This window comes from Pteropus medius, unplaced genomic scaffold, assembly GCF_902729225.1.
Source record: "Pteropus medius unplaced genomic scaffold, Ma_sr-lr_union100, whole genome shotgun sequence".
Classification (NCBI taxonomy): Eukaryota; Metazoa; Chordata; class Mammalia; order Chiroptera; family Pteropodidae; genus Pteropus; species Pteropus medius.
Window position 1 is genome coordinate 2694362 of NW_024354503.1, and position 25433 is coordinate 2719794.

The window sequence follows — 25433 nt, forward strand, 5'->3', positions numbered from 1 at the left end:
AAACAGGATTTTTGTAGAATCTGCCTGGATCACATTCTTCAGTCCAAATATAGTTTTAAAAACAAATAAGTTCATTTAACTCCCTCTGAATAATGAAAAATAATGGAAAATATAGCCTTTTTCTGTTTAAAAAAATACTAGGTTTATTCCAAAATGGAACTTGTCAAAACGTAATTCATTACTATAGAAATCTGGATATAAAGCAAGTGAAATCATAAAAGCAGTATTGCTTGGTACACTAAGAAGTGGACACGAAGTAAAATCTGAATTTTAGCTAAATTTCAGTTAAGTTTCAGCTATAAAACAGTGATAAATGCTCTTGCCTCCCTTCCTAACAATGGTACCTTAAAATTCAAATGTGATAATGCCTATAAAAACACTTAATAAACCGTAAAGTGTTATACGAAAATAATTATTAGTGTGATTTGAACCTTGGTGGCTGAATAAAAAAAGCCTGACTTTCAACCTATAAGACCAGCATTACTAAAAGGCACAATGTATGCGGAGCATTATAAGAAGTAAACGTCCTAAATTCCTGTTGGTTTATCCTAAAGAAAGAAAGGATGTGGCTTGCCCAATTATTAATCTTTTTATGTCTAAGTCCTATTTCTTCAACTGCACTATTCAATCTCTGGGATATATATGTCAATATATTGTTTTGTTTTGAGAAGGACTAACAAGACCTCACCACAATGTATGGGGGTCAGCGAAGGAGATTGGGCTTCTCTATATACAGATATTAATTCCCTCCTTTCATGCTAAGGCACTTACTTGCCCATTCCGAACAGTAGTTGTCAGATCTATAAAACAGGGTGATAAAGAGACTATATAATATAGCACTGGTCCTAATTAATGCCATACAGTACACTTATCAATGACATTGCTGCAGATGGGTAAGAAATAATACAATCTTTTTAAAGCCAGTGGGGTTTGGTAAGAGCTATTTAGTCAGTCGGTTAAGGAGCTACTGGAATTGTGTGCATGTATATGTTGTTGTATTGCAAATAAGGATCAAGATAAGAAAAACCTCACCATCAGGCTCACCATTTTTATTTTTAGCCCTCAAACAAAAATGACCATTGCTCTATCAAAATCAAGATTATAAAGACAATGAGATTTGGGATCTTACCACACACTTTATCAGCATAGCCTAAATTCACAGTTTCAACATTTCCCCCAATCCATCTCTCCACAACAAAATCCTCCAACTACTCAGCATCTACATAGATACAAATCCCACCCCATCTAACTTTCGTAAAGAAATAAGATCGCTTAATTATTTTCCCTGCTTCACTCATTTTCTGAATGTTTCTATATCTATACACAAACCACGTGCCAGAATCACAGTCAATTTTACAACTACAAGTGATCGAGGCTGTTAGAATTTCATGCAGTACAAGTGCACACCGTAGACAATAAATATTAGTTGAATAAACAGATTTAGAATAGACGTGACCAAAGCACAAATAAGATTTATGGGAAGTACCCACTACAACTACAGACTAAAGTCTAAATTCCTTAGTCTGTCATCTCAGGCCCTGGCATGCTGGCCATTTTTTCCTTCCCTGGACAGACTGATCTATTCATTTCCTGAGGAAAAAACCCATGTTACACCTTTGCCCAAATATCTCCTCTGCCTGGAATGACTTCCATCTTATCAAATCTATTCAAAGAGCAATTCAATACCCTCTCCTCTTCAGTGGTGCTCTCCCACACCACTGCCCATTAACTCTTCCCTTCTTGAGCACCCACTGCCATTTAGCATGTTATACTACTGGGAACACATGTATCATTCTCTTATACAGTATACTCACAGACGTACTTTTTGCATTTATACCCTATAACTCCAACTACAATGCAAGCCTCTTTGAAGGTGTAGTATAGACCTGTCATTTCTTTGCATTCCCATAAGTATGTTGTTAATATGTTATTCGACAAAGATTTGTTTAAGGAAAAAAGCAAAAGAGGGAAGAAGAGGCGAGTATCCTCAAGATACACCAAGTTAAGAGTTAAAATCGAGCCCTTATTAATTACCTGAATCCTTCAGTTATTTTATGGGGTAAAATGAATGTTTCCCAATGGTTTCCTATCACTTAAAGTAAATAAAAATCTTACACAATCTGGTCACTGCCTTCCTCTCGTACCTTCATCTCCTATCATATTCTTCGACCACTCTCTTTATCCCTCCCACCCTCTGTTCCATACACACCGGCCTTCCTGGGTCCTCACCTAGGCCAGCTCATCACGACCTTAGGATCTCTGTGCCTGTAGCTTCCTCTGCGGTACTCAGATCTTCCCATGGCTGCTCCCTCCTTGTAATTCAAATCACAATGCAAATGTCACCTCCTTAGAAATGCCTTCCCTGACAATCCTAGTTAAAGCTGCACTCTCCTCCTCCCATTACTCCCTATGTACCAAATTGTTTTGTTTTCCTTTATTTCTATCTGAAATTATTCTGTTGACATTTTTACTCCTTGTCTCTCCTAACTATGTAACTATGTATGTAAGCACCATAAAGGCAAGAATTTGTCAGTCTTGTTCACAACTGTATCCCAGTGCCTAGAACATTACCTGGCATGCAGAAGACAGTCAATAAATATGAACCAAAAAAAAAAAAAGAATGAGTTTTTCTCTCAGCTAATATTACAATTCTCAGGAACATGAACATTGTTTTCTACTTCATCTCTCATGACATCTAACAGACTAAATGTACTGTAATCAGTCAATAAATGCTCAATTATAGACTTTTCTGGTATACCCTTCCACTTACATCTTTAATTATGCCAAAAAAAATCAATAAGTACCTACTATAAGCCAGGCACTAGGCTAGGCGTCATTCTTATTTCTTACTTTTCAATTTACTGTGTTCATCATTGATATTCTGAAAGGTCCAACACTTGATCATAAATTTAAAAAAACCTTGAACCCGCTTTCCCCATAGTCAGATGACTTCATTTTATTGACCTATGAAATGCAACTAATTGCAGCTACCTCCGGGGCACCATACAAAGTCAGTTATTTTTCATGTCAGAGACACAGAGAGCACTTCATTATTCAATTATATGTCCATTTCTCATCTATTATTGTCCTTTAAGAGACTATACCACAAAAAATTATAAAAGACATTCTTGAGAAATCTTGAGACACTGAAAATGGACCAATATATATTAGAAACACAATTTTTAAAGGTGTGGTAATGGCATGGTGGTTATGTAGTAGAGGGTCCTTATTCTATGGGTTACACATCTGCAGGTTACCAAACAGTTAAGAAAAAATGGATACATACAGCCATACATATTTATAGCTATATAAGTATAAGGCAAACAGTTAACAATTATTGAATCCAGGTGAAAAGCATGGATATTTATTTATTAGACTACTGTATTAGCTTTTCTGTAAGTTTGAAATTTTTCATAATACGTTGATGGGGGAAAATGTTTCTCTTAAAATAATATGTGCATTTCTCTCTGCTGTAACTACTTGGTTGGTATGCAATACAAGCTTTAACATATAATTAAACAAAAACTTATCTTGAGATTATTATAGGATCCACAAACCGAACCACTAGAACACAAGAAATATAAACAAAAGAGGTAATGAACAGGAAAAACTACCCAAAGCCAAGACAACTTCCAGTCCAGACTAGGCAAGGTCCCCTCTTCTTAGCAGTTTTGTGCTCAATAGAGGAAGATACCATTATTTTGGAACCCTGCTTCTAGAAACCAGCTGTTCAGGACAACACATGCAGACTCAATCTTTCAGCCTCACCCACCCAGGGAAAGAATCTATGATGAGAAACTAAACCACAGAATCGGTGACATTCTACATGAATAGGGCTCCTGAGTATTTTGAAAATACAATTTGGTTTTTATTGCTGTTTTACTTAAGCAGATGTTGAGAACTATAATCACAACCACCGAAGTAATAACTGATTCAAGCAAGGATGACTGGTGGATGCTAAAACCATTTGGTAGAACAGGATATTCACATTGTCTCAAAGTCACCCCACGGATTACTTACAAAGGGCAGTAGGTACCTTTACAATGAAGAGATCAAACTTACCATCAACAATAAGACAGACTAACATTATGTGCCTCCTAATGTGACACAGTATCATTTATGTAATCTCATACATCTAAGCATGAGAAAACAATCAGACAAATCCAATTTATGAGACATTTTAACTGGTCTGGACTCTTCAAAAGAAAGTGTTATTAAAGATACCAAAATAAAAGTTAAAGTGGAGCTTTTCTAAATCAGTGGTCTTTAAAGTTTTATTAGAGTACAGCCATATCCATTCATTTACATATTGTCTATGGCTGCTATTCTTCCAAGAGACAGTATAGCCCACAAAGCCAAAAATATTTACTATCTGGTCCTTTACAGAAATTTACCAACCCCAGCTCTATAGATTAAAAGAGACACGACAACCAAATGTAACAGGAAATCCTTAAAGTGGATTTTGAAGGGGAGAAGAAGCTATAAAGAACATTTACAGAACAAGTGGGATATTAAATATGAATATTAGACACTGAATCAATGTTGAATGTGGAAGTATTTAAGGGTTACAGGTCATGAAGTATACAACTTGCTTCCAAATGTTTCAGGAAAAAAGACAAATAGATAAAGCAAATGTGACAAACTATCAACGATTGTGAATATGGGTCAGCGGTTCTCAAACTTTTTGATCTCAGAACTCCTTTACACTCTTAAAATTACCAAAGACCCAAAAGGCTTTGGTTTACATGAGTTATATCTATCTATATTTGCCAAACAAGAAATTGAAACAAATTTTTAAAACACATACTGGTTTTAAAATAATAAGCTCATTATGTTAACATAAATAATATATTTTTTATGAAAGTAACTATAGTTTCCAAAAACAAAAACCTTAATGAGAAGAGTGACATTAGTTTTACACTTTCGCAAATGTTTTAACATCTGTTGAGGCACATGTGCTTCTGCGTTCAAGCATTATAATATGGTATTCTGTTTGAAGTATATGAAGAAAATGCAACTTCACACAATATGTACTTGAAAAAGAAGTATTTTAATAGCCTTTTAAGATGATTAGAGATATTATCCTTTGACATTACACTATAACTTGACAAGTGGCAGTATCTTACAGGTTAGTTGCAGTATGGAATCTGAAGTCAATATATATGAACTTTTCATACTCTGTTTCATTAAAAAACCATTGGTCTACCTTGCCTTTGAATGGATCTTTTACCCAAGCATGATTTTATAAAATCATGCATTGATCATTTGGAAAATATCAGTTCACTAAGCTGACAGACATGCAGATCTTCTAAAATGTTGACACATTTCACTGTCCAATATCAAAAAATCACTTTAGTTATTATCACCACCAATCTCATCAAAAAAGGGTAAGTATTGGGAAGCTGCCAAACTCAGTAGTAGATAAAAGTACTTGTTACTGTTCTGTTGCCCTTGTTTTTTGTTCCTGTTTTCATCATCTACTCTTTTTCTGACTTTTGTGGCTTAGCATTTTATATGGTTCCATTTTTCTCTTTCTTAGTATAGCCATTAAATTTTTTTTTTTAGTGGTAAATTGTGGTTCTCTGTATCCACAACTGTAAAAACTTTCCAACTATTTTGAAGAGCAAGAAAAAAACGCCTTCCCCAATATTAATGAATACATGGCACAGCAATGCTCTTTGAAAAACAAAGAACAGCTGTCAGGCATTATTAATCTATGAAGGCCCAATACAAAAACTCATCTCCCTGCAGTTCATTCAAGAATCCATTTAACAAGAAACCACTGCCAACAAAACAAATACAGAACCACGGTGCCTTGTTTTGGGCTAAATGTATTTTGGAATTAAGAATTTTTTAGATTTTATAAAATCTAAAAAGGTAATATAATAGGAACTAAGGCAGTACCCAGTAGGCAAACACATTAATATTTCTATAGTTCAATATATGAATAATCATACTAAGTAGGATAAGATTATAAATAGCCTCACTTTAGTTCAGGTCAGGTTTTGCTATGAAGTGAATTACGTTTTTCATTTTTAAGTGTTTTTTGGTTTTTGAAATAGCATATAAAGAACTGTGGACTCTTTGAGAATATGCTATACTCCCATTTAAATCATTTAATCAGCCTACACTAGTATATACTTATGGGATAGGGTTTATCTTTAGAGATTTTTCAGGAGAATTTTATTTGCAATTACAATGTAGTTGCATATTCCATTGAAGGTTTGGAAAAACCATATTATTAGAAACGGGTGGTTAGGAATAGGCACAGTGCCAATATAAATCATTTTTATCAGGAGTCAAAGTGACCAGAGAGAACCTGGGTCAGACAGCGTAACACCAATGTTGTTGGTTTGGAACTGTTACAATAAATCATAGGTAGCTAATTCAAGACTTTAGAGCCACATGTAACTCTCTAAGGCTGAAAACAGTCCTTGAGGGAAGGGAAGATAATTAAAAATTAAAACTATGCATCAATTTATATCTAAAATATGTAAGAAGTATATCTTTCTACTTGATGCCACAAATTAATTAGGGATCAGAATTTAGGGGCAAATTTTTGTAACCCTTAGCAAAAACACTGGCAAATTCCTGATACTACACCTTAACCAGAGTCTAATTTAGTAATAATCCAAGACAAAGTGATATACTGGAAATAGCAGTGGACTGAGAATCCAGAAGACCTCACTTCTCATCTCAATTTTGCCACTATTTATACAGCCTCAGCCAAGAACATAGTAAATACCCACCAGATCGGATGTTAAATAAATGAACCTAACTTTTTCATGCCTAATTCATTATTTGTAATAAAAGACCTGGATTAAAAGATTTTTAAAAGTGTCTTTTAGGTATAAATTCTTTCATAAAAATTCAAGTTTATTCATATGACTGATTAAAATTAATTATGATGAGTTTTAAAGAGAGGATCCTTGACTGAACAGGGTGGGAAAAAGTTTTCCAGCAAAGGTAACAGCGGCATACACATGAGTTCTGTGTTAAGAACAAAATGAGATGGAGTATTACCAGACCTATAATGCATGTGCCCCCAAGGACCTTATCAACTCATACAACTTCAGTGGTGACCTTAGAGATTATCTAATCCAAATCACTTTATAGATGAGAAAACTGAGACCCTGAAAAATTACATGGTATGCCCAAGGTCATACTATCTGGTTGTAGTAATGCTAAGACTAAAACCCGTATTTCCCCGGTCCCCAGTTAAATGCTCACTACCTTTCCTATAATTCAAGGCTTCCAGAACTGCATAACCTCAGTGCTTCCTACAGTATGGTCATCCTCACTTCAACGCTCTTTCAGAACCTCTAGTTCTACTACATCATACATAGGTATGGGGTGAGCAATCAATTTCCGGCAAATAGATCCAAAAAGTCAGAGAAAACATTTACAAGTCATATATCTGACAAGAGATTAGTATCCAAAATATACAGAGAACTCTTATAATTCAACAATAAAAAGGCAAATTACCAATTAAAAAATGGGCAAAAGATTTGCATAGTCATTTCTCCCAAGGTATGCAAATGGTAAATAAGCATGTTTGAAAAGATGTTCCAACATCATTACTCATTAAGGAAATGCAAATCAAGACCACAATGAGATACCACTTCACACCCACTAGTATGACTACAAACGGAAAGGACAATGAGGATGAGGAGAAACTGAAACCTTCACCCATTCCTGGTGGAAATGCAAAATGGTACAGTTGCTATGAAAAAAGTTTAGTTGTTCCTGAAAAAGTTAAAAAGAGTTAACATGTGACCCATCAATTCCATTCCAGATATATACCCAAGAGAAATTAAAATGTCCATACAAAAACTTGTACAGCAATCTTTACTCGTAATAGCCAAAAAGTGAAAACAACCCAAATGTCTATCCACTGATGAAAAGATAAACAAAAGGTGGTATGTAAGGTGGTATGTTCATATAATGGGATGTTATTCAACCCTAAAAATGAATGAACCTTGAAAACACCGTTGTAAATGAATGAAGCCAGACACAAAAGTCTACATACTGTATGATTCCATTTATGTGAAATGTCCAGAATAGGCAAATCCATAGAGACAGAAAGCAGATTACGGTTGCCAGGGACTGGAGGTAAGGGAGGATGGAAAGTGACTGCTAATGGGTATGAGGTTTCTCCTTGGAGTGATGAAAATGTTCTGAAATTAGTGATGATGGTCGCACGACCCTGTGAATATGCTTTAAAAAAACAATGAACTGTATACCCTAAGATGATAAATTTTATGGGATATGAATTACATGAATATATATTTTTGTTTTATTTTAAAACACACAGACACACAAAAGTGAACTTCCCACACATGCCCTTTCATCACATTAGAAAAATACCAACACAAGGTTAATGCATTAAAGCTTCAATTCAATATTTACTGAGTAAGGCATTTGCTATTAGTGGGACTACAGAGATAAATACTCTGTTCTTATGATATCCATAATCTATTATAAGCAGACTAAGGTAAGTAAATGATTATAATACACTGTGATAAGTGCCAACCACAAAAAATATAAAGTACAGAAAGAGTTGATCTATTATAGAGTCAGGAAAGTTTCATTGAAGAGAAGATGTCTAAACTAGACTTTAAAGAATTAACAGAAGATCTCTCCAGACAGCTAATGGAAGCAAAAATGTCATATAACTACATGCTAAGTGTCACGATAGAATTTAAAAGTGTGAAAAATCATTTCTCTGGAGTAATCTAAAAGAACTTCATAGTGAAATTTAAGTTATCTTTAAGAATGAGTAGAATATGATTACGTATAAACAAATAAGGACTGGACTTTGAGATAAACTGAGGAAATAATGAATCATGGGCAGAATACAATTAGAAATGCACATATTTAGCTAAGCACAGCAAGAGTAACCCAAAAAGACTTTAAGTAGCAATGACTGGTGTTGGTGTGACTTGGGTAGCATTTTGTTTCTTCCAAAGAAATCCTGCCTACAGTACTTCAGTTGCTTCATTTGTTTTATTTTTATTTTTGTACATACTAAATCTACATTCCAGACTATCTATCTACCTACTTATCGTTCTTCCTTTCTATTCATCTACCTACTTATCTATCTATTCTCATTTAATCTTCACAACAAACCTGAGCTAAGTAGTAATGTACCAATTTTAATGAGGAACTCAACTTCAAAAGTTTACAGAAAAATAGGGCTCACAATTGTAATATCTATCTATGCATTCTGTTCAGTGTCAGAAATTCAAACTCAATTAATCCTTAAAACAACCCTAGGTATTAGAACTAGGTATTATTAGTTCTTTTATTTGTAGATGAGAAAACTGAGATTCAGGGAGGTTAAGCAATTTGCCCAGAGTCACAATGGTGATAAAAGGCAGAATTGGGAATTAAATCCAGGTATGCCTGATCCTAAAGCTCTCTTCCACTAGATATATTGCTTCATCTATCCCTAATCATTATTCAGTCTAATTCGATATGCGTCCATTTTTACACTCTGCATTTCCAGTGACTAGTGGTAGTAGTCTCTTGCATAAATAGGCACAGTATACATTTGCTGAAGACATTCTCTACAGACTAGACCTAAAAGAAGGCTAACAGCCAAAAAAATCCTAGCCAAAAGAAACCCCAACAAACGGCGATTTCTCTTTTTCAAGTTTTTCCAAGAGGGAGGGAAGAGCCTCCAATGCTACAGCAGACTAGCCTGAGAGACAGACACGAAGAAATCTTTTCATCAAAGAGATGGAAAGGACAAATCTGACCAAGATCTGGTTATAGCAATGCAGAGATCATGCAGTACATACTGCAGCAAAATCAGATGATGACAGCTGAGAGATATCGAGCCACGAAGGTCATTAAAAAAAAAAGCCAGAAGTACTTAAATCTTAAAAATGCCTCTAAACAACTGCAGGAAACTGACATGGGACAAAAGAGTGGAATTCAGTTAAAGCAGTTCAAGAGTTAAATCCGTGAAAACTCACATGACAGCAACAGCTCATGCTGGTAGCTCACATCTCACATTTTACCTTTTTTTCTACATAGAAAAGGTAAGCTGTTTTCTCAGTTCCCAGCGAATCTGATACCCTTCAAATGCTGGTTCTCAGCTTGCTAGATGGCTAGACTAGGACCTAGGAATTACACAGCAACATCCTCCCCAACTCCCCTCTAGCAGCAGGAAGAAAATCAAGGACCAGAAGACCTGAGTATTTGGGAGTGATCTCCCTTCTCGTTCCAAACACCACAAATCTGTTCTACTCATACAAGAGGTGACTGTTAGGACATTCATCCCAAACCATTTTTTTAAATTTCAGACTAGGATTAAATAATCCATTAAATTTTATTCCAGTAAATTTTGTCCTGGTGTCCTTTGACAAGTTCATTTATGGATTTCTCTTCTGTAAAATGGGACTAAATATACTGGATGGACTCTGTCTAGACTCCACCTCTCTCATAGGAATGTTATTTGAAGAAAATGTTAAAGTTCTTGGAAAAGTCAAAAGCATAATATAATAACAACAGCTAACATTTACGGTACATTTACTTCGTGTCATTCTAAGTCCTTTGCATGAACTCATTTATTTCTCACAATACTATCAGGCAGATACTATTAATCTCACTTTTCAAATGAGTAAACTGAGGCACAAAGAGGTAGAGTTCTTTTCCTAAGTTTACATAAATATTATATAGTACAACTGGAATTCAAATCCAGACCATACTAGTCAATAAATATAAATTACTAAACTAATATACTTGCAAAGTATAAGGAAAATTACGTTAGAATATTACAGCACCTGGCTTAAGGAAGCAAACAATAAGCTAGTCAAATATTTGAATTCTACTTTGTTCCCACCACCATATATACCATCATTCATATGTATTCTGAGATTAACAAGTAACAGATAAATTTATGTGGGGAACAGAGGTTCTGAAATCATATAGGTCTGTCGTTTAATAGCAGTAAGGGCAAGTTACTTAGTTGTGTCTCACTGTCCTTGTTTGTAAAACAGAGTTTAAACCTACCATATAGAATTATTTAAGGACTAAATGCATTATCAACTAATCAAGTGCTAAGCAAATATTATCAGCTGTAATTGTTAATATTATTTCACTCGGCCATTTTACCTACTTTCCATGTAAACAAACACCTAAAGAATTTTTGCCTCAAAGCTGCCATAGAATCTTGAAATGGGCATATATACTAGATTTCACATTTCAGCATCTCCACACTTTGATAACACTTTCTAGTAAATTCATAATCCACATAACATTGCTGCTGACACGAGCATCTCTTCTACCATTTTTAATTTGTAGCTACGCTGTATTTCTTACATGTCAAATAACACTGCAAACTCTTAAATTGTCACATTTCTGATTAATTGGTAAACTGACTTTGGGAGTCACTGTGTGTGGCTTTTTATAAAAACACCTCAAATTAAAATGGTAGAATCTTCTTAAAAATTCTTTACTCCACCTTCTCATTTGACAAATCTGAAACCCAAAGAGTAAAGTGACTTGTTCAAGTTTATACTGCTAGATAAGGACAAAGACCGAACCAGAACCTCCAGACTCAGTCCAAAGCTCTTTATCATCTCTCTGGGCTGAATAAATTCCATTTCCTCTTAAGGAAAGAGATAAACATGTAAGGACAGAGATTGACTCAAATCTCTAAGGATAAAAAAAATTTCAGGATGCAAGGCTTCAACGATCATTTAACATAGCAAAACGAAACAAAACAAAGTGGCATTACTCAGTATTATTTCCTCCTCAAAAAAATCATGTCGACTCAAAAATCTACTCTACTACATTTGTATTAGCCTAACCCACATTTGCTCATGCTAGTCCTTCCCAATTACCTCTGCAACTTTCTGAAACTGTCTTAGAAAATTTAGGTCAAAATCCTAACAAATCCCAGAGAACTGTCACAGTGCAGTGTTATTATACCGAATACTCCTAAAAAAATAAATAAATAAATAAGCAGGGCTTAAAAATTCTATTGTACTGAGATTTTCAGAGTATTTATTTTGCTATGATAGAATCTGAACTTTTTTTTTTTCCAGAAATAGTTTTCCATGAAAATCATACTAAAATGTGAGAGAAAACATAAAAATGTTCTCATCAAGGCCACTGATATTCATTAAACTTGCCCAAGTTTTTTGGAGCATTTCAAATCTCACATGCATTTACAAAAGAACTCAATTCATATCACTCTTTCCAAAAGTCTGCTCTAAAACAGACATGTCTGGTTTTATATATTACAGTATTTAACCTGAGTCAAGACCAGAAGTGGGCAATCCATCTTACACAGAAGCCACAGCAGGATCAAGGAGAGAGGAAGAGAGAGAACAGGAAGACTGACAAGTCAAATCAATTATTTACTTAAAAGTCCACATGGTACAGAGCACACTATAAGATGCACAGGGCCAACTTGCTCCAACTCTTCACTACTAGTCAGTACAGGCCACAAGATGAACACCAGAGTCCAACAACCAGCCAAGTCCCAGGCAAAGCGGCCTTAGCAGGCTATATAAGGCCAAAAACATATTTTTAATGCCTAGCCAAAGAACAGAAGCTCAATGAAGAAGATGATCAACAGTTTGATTGCAAAAAGATTAAGGAAGAAAAAGCCTATGAAAATGCCTGCATACACAGGTACTGGATCTTTAGAAAGGGGATTTACAGTAAAGTATTGAAGACAGAAACAAGACAGGAAAGGGTGTTAAAGAGTATAAAAGAAAAAACTGCATACGGAATGCTCTTTTTTTAAAAAAATGAAAGTAAAAGGGAAAAAAGGATGGCAAAAACTCTGATAGAAAGAGGGATTTTATTATTTATTTGTTTAAGGACAGAAAATACTGCAGTGTATTTATAATCTGAAAGACTCAATGAAGAGTGAAGTAAAGATGCAAGGAAGAAAGACAATCAATAATAGTGAGGAACTAGACAAACTGGACACTAGAGGATGAGACAGAGAAGAAAAGTGATCCATATGGATCCTGAAAGTCTCCAGACAAATGTAATGAAAATGGAGAGAGCAGATGGTAAAGACTTTGAAAAATCAGAAGACATGCAAAAATGGCAAAATAATGGTCTGAGAGCCATGGTGATTGTTCCCTGCTTTCCTAGAAGTCAAAGTATTCAACCAGCAAAAACAGGAATAATAGTATTCATTAGAAAAAAGGTCTTGTTTTCAGCTACGAGTGAAGAAACAGAGGAAATGTTGGGAGAAAAGATTAAGAACCTAGGACTTCACTTGCATTTGTGTGCAGGTCCTATCAGACCCAGTAGAAAGCAGTCAGTAAAGGAACATCAGGAATGAGGTGGAGAGAGGTGGGGCTGAGCTTTATTATAGAGGCGATGGCAGTAGACAGAACTTTGAAGCAACGGCAAGCAATAAAGAATTTAATGGCTGCAGATGATGGGGGGAATGAAGAGAGGCACACACCAAAAAAGTGCTAGGTATCACTTGAAATTGAGTCTATAGCTCTGAACTACATTTTCAAGTGGAATCATCTTCAAATTCCAGAAGCTGGATCCTGAAACTTCCTTTAATTTCATTTGCCAAGACCGGCAATCTGTTGAACTGTGTCAACAGTTTGTTTTCTAAATTGGACCTTTATTTTTAAAAAGGATTTGCTCAGAGCCTTACAAAAGGATATGAGATATATTATCCAAAAGATAAGTGAATGTCATTGACTAGAACTAGGGCTACAGATCATAGTTGGTCTTTTAAGCTCCACCCACAAGAAAACGGGATAGAAAAGGATAGATGACACCCAATAGCATTTGAGTAGCACTTCACTGGTTTTAATCATTGTCTAATCAGTTATCTCAACTGACTCACTCTATTCTTCTTCATATGATGTCTAATCCATGGACAGCAGTACTAAGAACATAGGCTTTGTGTCAGTGATCTAGAATCTCATTCTACCAGTCCTCCAGGGACATTTCTTAAACTCCTCTGAGCTTCAGTTTCCTCATCCGTAAAGTAGGAACAGTAGTACCTATTTCATGAGGTAGTTGTAAAGATTAAAGGGTTAATACACAGCAGGTACCTGCTGCTACACAGTAGATGCTAGAGAAATGGTAGATAATATACTCAACTGTAACATGCTACGATGAAAGAAATTGGAAGACTATTTAAACAAATAATCATTATGAATTAAACCATTCAAGGTGAACCAGTTTATTGCTACACTGCTATTAATATACATAGGATAAATGCTGTTAAAAAAAAATCCTAAAGTAACAAATACATTCCAAAAATTCCTCTGCACTTAGATAATTAGATACCACCTAATGATGATACTATTTATTAGGATTATTATTTCCATAATTAAGAATTTATACAATGTTTAGTGGTCTGGAATGTATTGTTTTTTTTCCCGAAATGAGTACTTCCAAAATAAAAGAAATTTTAACTTCCAATTCAATCCCAGGGCAATTTTAGAGACTTTCAACATATCTCAAATAAAGAGTTGTAAAAGCACATGGATATAAAGTAAAGTAGTTAACAGAGAATTTGAGGCAAAAGGCTGTCTTGCTCTTTCTCGACTTCAGTTAACTAATATCGCAAATGTTCCTCAGTTTTACCAATCTTATAATCTTAGAGTTATCTCTACTTTCTTTCTCCACATCATCAAGTTCTATCTCTTCTTCAAAACTTCATACACACACACACACACACACGCGCGCGCGTGTGCGTGTGTGTGTGTGTGTGTGTGTGTGTGTGTGTCCCTGCCCCCATTCTCTAATTCAGGTCCCTAAAGTGTTCACACTTAAATTCTTCAAAAATCTTTAACTGGACTCCTTAGCAATAACCTACATAAAACCCTCTGATTAATCAGTCGATAATTCCAAGGTTATCAAGTCACTGCCCTACTTATAAACCTTCAATGGTTCCCAAATGTTGGCAAGATCAAGCCCAAATTCCTCAGCATAACTTCCAAGACTGTTCATAGCCTGACTGACCATTACTTCACTAATCTTATCTCCTCCCAGCCCATAATCTAATCTAAACTCTATTACTGGATCACACAGCATTCTCAGGTTCAATCAATAATACAAGTTTACTCCAATCTCAGTATCTTTGCTCTTGCTTTGCCCTGGCCTGGAAAACCATCCCCTTCTCCTTTTCTGCCTATTCAAATCCTATCCATCATCTTACTGCAAAGCTCTAGTCTAACTGCCTTTATGAAGCCCTCACAGACCACGTCAGCCCAGACTAATTTCAGTAAACTATAACCTGTCATTTTGACATAAGTTAGTAGCATAACAACAGTCCTAGAGCAGTCGCCACTGTACCATAGATTCACCAATGAACACCGAAGTAAATTTTTCATAAGGCTAAATTATTCAATATAAAAAAGCTTCCTTTCATCTGAGATGCCTTTTGCTTATGTTTTAAAATGTTCCATATTTTATAAAATGGTAGGTGATATTAGATGAGATTGTTTTTCACTTTCATTTCTTTACTTAGAAAACAGCTCTTTTGAAATATGATTGGTTTGTGAAACCCAAGTCTGAAACCACTAGTCTACATCCCCCATTTTGGCACTTACATATGGTCCAATACTGCTGTGAAACTGTTTCAAAAACAAGGTATCTCCCCAATTAGAATTTTAAATTCCTGAAGAATAGGGCTATATATTTTACTTCTTTTTTTTTTTTCCTCCAAATTAGATCTGGGTTAAATATAAAACAAGTACTATAAACTGAGTAGAACTAACAAAATTTTTGGCTTTTAAATTTGTTGTAAAACTGACCAAAAATGTAACTGAAGCCAGTGTTCCTTGTCTCCTCTCCACTTCTCTTCCCTAAAGATTCTTTGCACATGTCTGGATTCGACCACTTAATCAAGAGCCACCAATCTCCCAATATTTTTGCTAGAATCCCACTCCTCTTGCCACTCTATGATCTGAAATGTTATCGCTCAGTTATCTTATTATTTCTCCATGCTCCATTAACTGCTTCACTATCCACCCATCTATTTTCCACCATAGTTCTTTAAGACGCTGATAATCTCTTTCAAATCGCAGTGGGATCTAGTCTTAAAACAGAAGTCTAACGCAATCACCAGTCAAGCTCCTACAAAAAATACTTTAGCATTATGTTTGAAAAGTATATAATTTTATCAAATTATATTAAGAATATCCCATATTGCACTCCAGTACAGCTAGAAAGTGGTAGAAAGCATAAAAACTGATACTCCTGATATAGAGCTACCAGGAACAGTACTTTGTTACACAAACAGCCTAACAACATTTGTACTGTCTTCTGTGTTCAACCAACTTCTGTTTACTCTGTAAGTCTTCCATTTTAAAAACATTTAATACATTTTTAAGTTTATCAAGATGGGAAAATGGCATTCTCCTAAGAAACATAAGCCAATGTTGACCTCATTTACTTACAGAATAATGATCTTAAAGGCACACAGTTCATAAAATCATCAAGTGTTCTGGTTTGAACAACGTAATTTTCCAAGCAAGCTCAGGAGTCAAATCCTAGCTTGGTGTTAACCAGTTGTGTTGACTTTGAGCATCCTCATCTCATATCTTAAGGACTTTCTATCTATTAAATGAGGATAATAATAGTATCTACCCCAAAGGGTTATTAAGAGGGAAATAAAGACATAAAAAGCACTTAAGTACAGTAACTGGCATTTAGTCAATAAATGTTAGGTTTCATTATTAGTCCTCAATGACTAAGAATTCTTAGAAAATGTTCAATTATGAGACTTAAATGAGCTGCTTATTTGATATTAGATACAAATAATTTAGATGGCCTAAATCAGATAAATACTCCCAGGTAATTAGGAAGACAGCACATTTGTGATAAAGCTGATTCAGGACTTAAAGAGCCAACAATTAACATCATTTATCTTGCTCAGAATTTAACTTTTCCAGTTAACTTGAAACTGGATAAAACTAGAGATTTATTTATGTTTAGTAACAGGAAAATGCTGTCAGACCAATGGTGGGTAATACCATTTTTCAATCTGAACTCTTCAGCCTCTGCAGAAAACCTATACAAATAACGCCCTGGTAAGAGGGTCAGAAAAATACATTTCACCTTTTAATAATTAATTTCAAACCTGTTCCTATACAGATTTGCCTCTCAGCAGACTAAAAATGTTTCGTTTTTTTCTTTTTAAAAAAAAAAAAAACTTTCCTTCTGAGGCAAAAAAGGCTAATTTTTAAAAGGATCTAAATAAAATCATGTTGGTATTAATACAAGATAATGCTTTCATTAGAGAGAAATTTAACTCAATCATAATACAAGTTAAACAAGTTATTTTCAAGTAATAATCTTTATAGAGATTCAAAACAAGTGTTGTTACTCAAGTCATTTTGGGAAGCAAGACTCCCTTCCAAAAAAAAGGCTCTAACCCTTTCTGAAACTCCATGTGTAGAGTTCTAAAAGACACAGACACAAAAAAATCCTAGTCCCCTCCACCTTTTAGAATTACGTCTCATTTATGACCAAAAACAATGCTGATACTCGCTTCATTCACCAGACTTGCTTATCTCCAAAAGTTAATATAACTTTCCAAAATGAAGACTTATGAAGACTAAGAATGTGCAATGTGCTCTAGAGACAAATTCAAGGGAAGTATACTACAAATATTTCACAGTTTGGAAATCTCCTAGAATTAATACATAACTTCTTCCCAATTTGGAAACCTATAATACTTATTTTTAAAAAGACCTTACAGATATCCCTCAGAGATGACCATAAAACTACCCAGTAACAAAACTTCTGAAATAGCATACCAGTTCGACGCAAAATGATACTGTGGATAACAACTGAAATTGTTTCACTTTAAAAATTAAACCATCATGTGTCTATAACTTTTGCTCCTTGAATACCTCTGAAGAACCAGTACTTAATATGGTTATTTATATTCATTCCTCTTGAAAATTTACAATTAGTTCACACTAGTTTAGGTAAACTGGAATTCTCTCAAAAAAGAAGGAACGTCGAAATTTTTTTGTTCTTTTGTTGTTGCTGTTTAAGAGATGGATTTGGGGTAAGAGAGGAAACCACCCCAGCTTATTTATCTAGCCTAACATATCCTGCTCTAATCACCTTGACTTTAACCTATGTACCAGAGATTTCAACATTTGATAAATGCCCCCCTCCTAAAAGATAAAAATCTGGCATAGAAGCAATTCATGCCAAGACTTCACGACTGATATTCTAAAAATAAATCCCAAATCTGACTCTGGATAGCTTTGAGACACTGGACAAGATACACAGCCTCTCTGTGCCCCAGTTCCTTATCTGTGAAATGGACTAAAATAATAAACAATATACCTATTTCATGGGTGTGGTGAGGATTAAATATGATTATGTGCCTGACACCTGGCAAGCATTCAATAAATATTTGTTGAACAAATAGGTAAATGAATTAATGCATATAAAATGCTTAAGATAATGCCTAATAAATAACTATTATAACCAGTGTTATAATAATCACTAGAAATGTGTACCTGGAATAAGCAAAAATAAATGACTAACGATATTAATATCACTATCCCAAAACTCTATAGCCAGACAATATCTTTAATTTCAAAGATTGTAATTGTTTAGAATATTCTCATATGCTATCTTACCAACAGTCTCAATTTCCAGTTGCAGGGTCTCTCTTTAACTGAAGGGCTGGTTGGAACAAGCAGAAATTATCTCTCCTTGTACCAACATAACCATATAATCAATATTTGGGTTAAGGATGAGCCATTCAAGAAAAACAGATTTGCTATAATTATAAAGGAAATCAAACTGGTCACTGGGAGAAAAAAAAAATTTTGCTTAGCTTCATCAAAAATTAGTAAAGTTAAAATTCAGCTTTTAAAAATTCTTGAGTTTCCTTCTAGTTTGCCAGTATATAAAAAATGTTATCTGACTTTAGACTAAATCATATCAATTTTTAAAATAATAAGAGGAAATTTTTCCTTGGTTCTTTGGGCAAACAAAAATGCAACATTAAAACTGAAATAATGACTAATTTACTATGTACCAACATTATGATCTAAGTGCTTTTGCACATTAAACTATTTAATCCTTACAACCACTATCATTAGCTTAAAGATGGAAAAATTGAGGCTATCTGAGGCTATGGAATTGGAACTTTATACAGTAAAGTGCTATTTAACCAAAATGGTCAAAGAATAAGACACAAATGAGTAACCAAGTGTTAAAGAATCAGAATACAATAAACCACTTTTAATGAAGCTTTACTTGAATAAAATTTATGATTCAGAAATGTACTCCAAGATCTCATGATGCCTAGAAGCCAATGCTATGACCAATCTATTGTGAATATATAAAGTGTAGGAGACTGGGTTAAATATGTACTAACTTTATAATCCATCCAGAAAAATTACTTTTTGTAATAAATTCCCCATAGAGTTTATCATTTGTCTCCTCACATTTCAAAAGAAAATGTGTGATCTTACCTATACTTTTTATTTTGACCTAGTTGGAGTAAAAAAAGTTAAAAATAGGCTGATTTCATATAATATTTCTAGGTTGTTAAAGAAAAAGATAACAATGAGAAGATTAAGAAAGTTAACAAAATTACTCCAACATCCCTCAGAAACTTCCTAAGTACCTCTGCTCCAATGTTTTTATTTTAAAAATTACTAAATTATCCCACAATCTTCTGACATAGTGGCATCAGTGAAGTCAAAACGATCGCTGCTTAAAAATACATAATAGGCACCTCTTAAAAAAAGACATTTATCACTCAATTGTACAATATATTAAATTAAACCACCCCAGTTACTACTAATTTAAATTTGTATTTAAAATGGCTTAAAGTACATACAAAATTAGTACATACATTCTTCTGCTTTTGATAAGAAACTACTGAGAGCTTACTGGCAAGTCAGAGAAGGTGACTTTCAACAGATGTAACTGCCTTAAATTGTTCACTGTTGACATCAAATAAAATGTTATTCAACATTTATTTAAATAATTTAAATGAGAGACTACCTAGTATCTCATTTTAGTTAGTAACTCCAATCTGAGAGCATCAGAGAAGCACTAAGCGTCCTTCTAAGGAACTGTGCATACTCGGTTCTTCGTCAAAGACAGATCCCAAAGGAGTATCTGCTTTGTGGCACCAGGACCTGCCTCCTGTACTTTCACACCCTAATACTTGCTATATCGCCCGAAGCAGCTGGGGCACTCCCAGTCTTTGGATTAGAAAAAACACTAAGCAGAATTCTAGTAAAAAGAATCCATGTTAATAAGCCTGAAAAATTAAAATTGCTACCTATATATATAAGCATCATTATGATCAATCATCAGAAACTCTGCGTCTATCATGTGCAAAGCTCAGTGAAAGGAACTGGGGGGAGTACTGGCTAAAATGAACTTGGCTTCTTCTAATTAAGAAGCTTCTGATCAAGTTTGGTACATACAAGCAAGTCAAGCTAACCAAAAATATCAAGGCTATAGGCATTACATGCTGCAAGATTTTTGAGAAAGTAAGCTGCTTTTGATCCAACTATAGGTAGGTGAGATACATGCTAATGAGACTTACCAAGAACATGAGGAGTATCAATAAATGTCACAAAATTCTGGAGAAGAGAGATTTACTATTGCAAAGTCAGGACAGACTTCAAAGAGGGGTAGTTGAGCTGAGCCTTGAAGGATGGAAAAGATTAAATGGTTAAACAGCATAAGAAAAGGATGAAAGATAATGGGAACAAAGGTGCTGAATTGGGCATGTGGTCATTAAATATTTATTAAATAACTACATGTCAGTCACTGTGTTAGGTACTAGGTATACACTGGTGAACTTAACAGATGAGTTCCCTGGTCCTGTGAAGTTCAGTATGGAAGATAGATAATAATCATGCAAGCAGATATATCATTATAAATTGTAATAGGTGCTGTGAAGGGAAACAACAGACGCCAGTAATAGGGAATAACGGGAAAGGACTAGCAAAATAGGATGATGAAAAAAAGCATCTCTGATACATAAGCTGAGGCTTGGAGGAGGCAGCCAGGCAAAAAGCAGGGGAAAGCGTTCAAAGAAGAGCCACCCAAACAAAGGCCCTGAGGCAGGAAAGAATATTCTGAGTTTAAAAATAAATAAATAAGAAGCTAATGTGACTGGAGCATAATGGACAATGATATTGGCTTAAGATGTAGTTGCAGAAGCAGGCATGGGCCAGATTTCATATAAGGCATTATAGGCCAAGACAAAGACTTTAAATTTGGATTTTATTCCAAGCTAAAAAGAAAACCATTAAGTTTTTGCACCTTCATAGACATAGTGTTAAATAAAAGTAGCCAGACCAAAAATACATGCTGTATGATTCCACTTTTACAAAAGTATGAAAACAGACAAAACTTATCTATGTCGTTAGAAGTCACCCTGCAGGGGAGAGGGTGGTAAGGCATCAGGAACTGAAAGAGCACTTGATTGAGTCTTCTAGGTACTGGGTGCTGGTTACATGGGTACATTCAGTTCATAAAAAAAGTCATCAAATTGTACTTTTTTGATATGTGTATGTTTCTGTGTAACACAATGTGTGTGTGTATTATTGTGTGTGTGTGTGTGTGTGTGTATTATTATCACATACTTCAATAAAAGCTGTAATAAGTTTTTAAACTGTATGCAAGTTTTTAATAACATAATGCACATTTTTAAAACATTACTCTGTCCAGATAAAACGGAAATAGAGGAACATAGGCAAATATGTAGGGTCTTGATTGACTGATTAACATGATGCTTTCAGATACATACAAAACAGGGGGAGTGGTAAATCGAACAGCCAGTAAATACAAAGTACCATGTTTATAAAGAATAAATGCTGGGTCTGGGAAGGGAGTTTTGCAATAAAGGATGAGCTATAAATTCTTTAGAATTTATAAGGAGGTGTGTAAGACAGTATCTCCAGAAATTAAGAAAGGAATAGATGAAAACGGCAATGCCTAAAAAGGTTAGCAATGCTTGTTATGTTTGGAACTTAATAGGGTATTTTTAAGCACTTCCCTTGTCACCTCCTTCTTGCCCCCAACCCCAGTACACCAGAGAGTGCAATGAAACAGAAAGATCCCAAACCTGAGCATCAATCATATATCTGACTTCAAATCAATGGTCTGCCCCTCACTAGCTCTGGCAGTAACTGCTCCAAGCTCAGCTCCCTCATGATAATGACTACCTCATAGAGTTATTATTTTCTCCCGGTCATAAGCCAAAATGTTGAGTTAGTAGACTGGTATTTTAATTTAATTATTATTTCCTAATGGTATATGGAGGCCCAATGGTTGAGAAGTTTCCATTCTCAGGATCCAGGGGTGGGAGAGGATGATTATAAAACTGTCAACATACAGAAATAGAATGGATAAAGAGAAACAAGAAGGAGAAAGAGGTAAAAATGGGGCTTCTTCTAGAAGCTCAGTAACAGGTTTTAAGCATTTTCTAAGACAGACTTAAATGAAAGCAGATTGGGGCAGGTTCAGTGACTTGAGAAATTATGAGAAGGAAAAAATAGTTTATGTCTTCCCAGCAAGATACAATTTCTACCTAAGGTATTCTCTTTGTGGCATATTAGCTAAACAAGTTAAAGATAAACACTAAGGATATTCTGTCATAGGTGGAAGGGTAAGGCCTTCAATCATTTTATAGCATCCCCACCCTTAAGAATTATTTGAACAACCATAATATGTAAGCACTTCTTAAATATAGCCAAAGATGTTAAGTTTTATATTTGAGAAGCTACAATTTTGAAAAGGAAACAAAAATAAAAGTTCAACTCCTTAATAATCTTTGGGTAGGTTTTTCCTTCACAATGTATCCTCTGTCCTAAAAATAATAAAAACCTGGTTCCCCACAAATTTATATTTCCCTTGATTTGACAAGTGCCCCCATCTCTACTTCTCTTAATCTCTTCATGCACCTCGCCATTAAATACCTAAGGTTTTCCTATTTCCTACGAAGTTATTAGAGCAATGACTCTTGTAGTATTCACTCTGACTCTACCAGTGTTGAATCTGAACATAGAAACTTCCCAACATTCCCAGGGATCACTCTGCTAACCAATACCTAAAAGACAACACAGTTTAAACAAAAGAAGGCAGTAGTGGTGATCACACAGTTATATATATTTGTCATGTATACATCACAAACTATGACTTAAAAGAATGTATACATTCATTCATTCATTCAGCAAACATTTACTGAGTATCTATTATGTGCTTGAAAGTTTATATAACATCTTTCGACTTGACTATCTGGGTCCTACCTGCATATAATGTGCTTTTTTCATAAGCTGACATTATCTCAGTAAGGTATGTTACATGAAAAATGGTTCGGTTTCTGATCATGAATGTCACCTCGATGATGGCCTCTACAGTGGAAGAACCATTAACTATCCAACATCTTCCATTTCATAAATGCAATCAATGATCTCCTAGGTAGGTACTCCACAAGAAAATAATTATTAAAGTACCTACTGCATATAGGACGTACTACCACAGCCTTGTATGTCTTTCTACCAAAAAACTAGGACATCTCAAAAACATACTAATATTGCTGGAAGAAGAGAAGGCAATATTATTGGGGACTAGACTTAACTGACTTAGTCTAGGTAGGGTCCACAGTGACCTAGGGGCTGAGTCAATGGCATAGAAAGTAGGCCTCTTGGTTCCCAACGCAGTATGCCTAGCAGAGATAACCATGGACCTCAAAAAAAGACTTGCATTTGAATTTCAGTTCCACTTACTAGTTGTATTTATAAATAGTAAAGTCATTTTACCTTCTGACCCTCAGTTTGCTCATCCATGAAACAGAGATGCCAACTACCAACCACTTCACTGCATTGTTGTGAAGACTATGTGAGAGATACCCCACCTAGCACAATTACTGAGCAGAGTAAGCAACTCAACAATATTAGTTTCCTTTCTTGGTCTTAAATTATTTAAGAGTAAGAAAAATACCTATTAATCGAGGCTAATTCACAATCCCTATTAGTAATCACAAGACAATGAACCTGTATATCTGCTTCCTTGTTCACTCTCTAATCAACTCCCTTCCCATCCTATTATTTCCAGTTTTTCAAACCTGAGTTACTATGTTTAGAAAAGTGATTTAATTTTAGAAACCTGGAAAATTCTTCTGAGTAAATTGAGCAAAACCTTAATCTGCCCCAAGGGGAATTCTGAGCAAAATAATTACTTCTAAAAAAAGAAGAATTTTCTGTGGAGGTTATTCCATTTAACCACACCAAACACTCATACGGAGTGACAGAAAGCAATCTGGAACATACCGGACAGATTCTCAGAACGGAAATATTCCCACTAAAATCCAAACCCCTCTCTCCCTAATATGAGGTAATAAAATCTTATTAGGTGATCTGGATTACCCCCGGTTCTTACGCTAGACCAGATCCTTAGGCCTGCACTGCAGCAGTTTGTAAAAAAACCCTGAACAAACCCTATCTCTCAAAATATCCCCAAAAGGCAGGGAAGTCCAGAGAGTATTTTCTCTTCAACCGACAAATAAGGTACCAGGAGCTTAAAAGCACAATTCTTTTCCCAAGGTCATTCAAGTCAATGAAGGTGCGACGGAGAATCTGCAAGCAGTCTTTGTGGAGATCTCACTGCAGCGTTTTTGGGGGTTGCCTAGACTCTTGCCCTCTCCCACCCTCAAGTGTGAGCACTGGTCTCGGCATTTCCGAAACAAGCCACAACAAGCTCTGCAGTGTTAGGAAAGGGGCTGACGCGTTGAAGAAACAGATGCTCCAAAGCAAGATGGTCTTTCGGCTCGCAGAGCCTCCTCCAAGGTTATTAACAGAAACCGCAGGCACCTCAGAGAGCGCTAAACCGGGCTCGGAACCCCAGCCCGGCCGCTCCGGGACGCCGGGTTCCCTGCTGGCAGCTCCGCAGCCCCAGGCCACCAGCCCCAGAAACCGCACTTCATTCCTGCGTTTTCGGGAAGCCATGGCTCCTTCCCCGCCCGGGCAGGGGTGGGGGTGCGCAGGGAGGCGGGCCGCGCGCGCTGCGGAAAGTTCACCGCGGCGGCGGCAGGCGGGCTGGGGGCGGCCCCGGCCCGGCTCGCCCGCGTCCCCCTGCAGATTCCACCATTAATTAGTCCTAAGGACTGTCTACTGGCAACTTAAACAAAGCGAATGCCTCGAATTCCTTCCCGGCCCGGCGGTCTGGCTGCGAGACCAGCATCCGCCGGGACGCGGGCGGGCAAGGCGGGCCAACAGCTGCTGCGGCGGCGGCGACGGGACCCCTCCCCACCCAGCCCGCGCCCCCGCAGCCGGGTCCCGCGGCCGGCCCCGCACGCCGGCCGGTGCGCTCCCTAACCTCCCTCCTCCTCCTCCTCGGGAGCTCCCGGGCTCTTCCTGTAAGATCACTTCCTTCCTCCCCCGGTGCCCGCGGGCCCCGCGCAGCCCCCTCCCCGGCGGCCCCGG

The 25433-nt window shown here is 36.0% G+C and overlaps 1 protein-coding gene across 4 annotated transcripts in view; it reads right to left on the reverse strand.

Annotated features, from left to right (window-relative positions):
* Positions 1 to 25433, reverse strand: part of LUZP1 (leucine zipper protein 1) — a 71920-nt gene that overhangs the window by 45964 nt on the left and 523 nt on the right. The gene's annotated exons all lie outside the window — the stretch shown is intronic.